Below are 2,507 nucleotides of genomic sequence, written 5' to 3' on the forward strand. Positions count from 1 at the left end.
TGGATCTTTGGGTTTATCATATACTAGATTACTATAGTCATTTACTATAGTGTAATTTCTATCTATTCTATTCCACTGATCTACCTCTCTGTTTCTTAGCCAGTACCTGATTGTTTTGACAATTACAGCTTTATAATACAGTTTGAGATCTGGTATGGCTAGACCACCTTCTTTTGTATTTTTTTCATTAATTCCCATGATATCCTTGAACTTTTGTTTTTCCAGATGAATGTTGTTATTTTTTTCTAGCTCTATAAAATATTTTTGATAGTTTGGTTGGTATAGAACTAAATAAATAAATTAACTTAGGTAGGATTGCAATTTTTATTACATTGGCTCTGCCTACCAATGTGCATAATTCTGCTTTTTAAGGAATTCTTTTCTTCAATAGATCTTTGTGCTTCTTTTTTTTTTTTTTTAGTGAGGCAATTGGGGTTAAGTGACTTGCCCAGGATCACACAGCTAGTAAGTGTTAAGTGTCTGAGGCCGGATTTGAACTCAGGTCCTCCTGACTCCAGGGCCGGTGCTCTATCCACTGTGCCACCTAACTGCCCCCTTTGTGTTTCTTTTATCATTAGGCCAATTATGTTTTTTAATGTATTATTTACTTACAAGTTGTTATATCTCTTTTCATAACTGTCTTGCATCACCCTCATTTCTTTTCCCAATTTTTCCTCTACCATTCATCTCTTTCTTTAATGCTTCTAGGAATTATTTGGGGGGCTTTGGTCCAATTAGAATTTTTCTTTGAGGCTTTACTTGTAGCTATTTTCACATCATCATCTTCTGAGTTTATGTCTCGGGCTTCCATTCTGCAGTAGTAACTTTTTCTATTTTTTGTTGTTGTTGATTACTCATTTTTCTGGTCTAATTCTTTGAATTTTATGTTAAATTTGTGTTCTGTTTGCCTAGCGTTGGCTAGGCACTGTCCCAAGATTCAGGGTTTTTTTGAGCTGCTAGTTTCAGAGCTAGTTCTGGGGATCTGAAAGTTTTTGGTGCTTCCAAGGTGGTTTGATGGGAGGAGAGGTGCTTTCTTGGACTGCGCTCTGGTCTTTACCCACGAAAGGCCTCTCTGCTCTCCATCGGCCACAAGCACTAACACTTCTCTCTGCCTTGAAACTATGACCAGGGTCCCTGCAACCTGGTGACAGATCACAAGTGCTTCTCTCAGCCCTGGAACTTATACCTGGAATTGCATATGGGCAATAGGGTTGCCAATCAGCACCAGTTCCACCCAGTGCCAGCAAAGGGTTGCCTGTAATCTCTTTCTTACCATTTGTCTGACCCCCTTACTATCTTTGGATTGAGAGATCCCAAAGCTGCTACTGTTACTGCTGCTGCCACCACCACCACCACTACCACCAATGCTGTTTCTGATACCTCCAAGGCCCATGGCAGGTGCTGCTGCCTCATTTTGGGTCTGCCCCAATCCTGGTGTCACAGATCTCTCCTGCTGACCTCCTCAGTTGTCTTAGGCTGTAAAAAAAGTCTCACTGACGTTTTGCCCCTCCAAAATTTGATTTGAGAAGTTATTTTTTGTGTTTTTGTGTTTATTTGTTTGTTTTGTTTTTGGAGGGAAATGGGGGTTAAGTGACCTGCCCAGGGTCACACAGCTAGTAAGTGTCAAGTGTCTGAGGCTGGATTTTAACTCAAGTCCTCCTGAATCCAGGGCCAATGCTTTATCCATTGCACCATCTAGCTGCCCCTGAGGAGTTATTTTAAAGTTGTTTAGATGGGAAGATTAGGAGAGCTCAGCTGGGTTGCTGCCTGTACTCTGCCATCTTTAATTTCTTGTATTTTATCTTTAGGAGGCATTATAAGTATTCTTGAGACTTAACTGGTTCAAAGGTCTAAGGCTTGTATGATTTTGGGGGGGGGGGGCAATGAGGGTTAAGTGACTTGCCCAGGGTCACACAGCTAGTGTCAAGTGCCTAAGGCTGGATTTGAACTCAGGTCCTCCTGAATCTGAGGCCAATGTTTTATCCACTGCGCCACCTAGCTGTCCCAGGCTTGTATGATTTTGACATAGCTTCCTGGTGATCTAAATACAAAAGTCAGCCCATGGAGAGTGAGGAAGGAACTATTCTCCCAGACTTGACTGGCTATATAAATGATCCAAAGAGAGAGAAGAACAGAAATATTTATGTTCATTTTAGTTCTTCTAATAGTTGACCAAAACATTTCAATTTCTCCTCTGCCTTTTGGGTGACAGGAGAGTAAGGTAAGAACATTTTGGGGGCATCCTGTTACAAGGGAAAGAATACTCACTCTGGAGCCACAGAATCTGGGTTCAAATCCTACCTCTGACAGTCACTTTTTTTTTTTTTTGCGGGACTATGGGGGTTAAGTGACTTGCCCAGGGTCACACAGCTAGTACACGTCAAGTGTCTGAGGCCGGATTTGAACTCAGGTACTCCTGAATCCAGGGCCGGTGCTTTATCCACTGCGCCACCTAGCTGCCCCTCTGATAGTCACTTAACCTCCAAAGGTCTCAGTTTTCTCATCTG

This window comes from Dromiciops gliroides, chromosome 5, assembly GCF_019393635.1.
Source record: "Dromiciops gliroides isolate mDroGli1 chromosome 5, mDroGli1.pri, whole genome shotgun sequence".
NCBI classification, from domain to species: domain Eukaryota; kingdom Metazoa; phylum Chordata; class Mammalia; order Microbiotheria; family Microbiotheriidae; genus Dromiciops; species Dromiciops gliroides.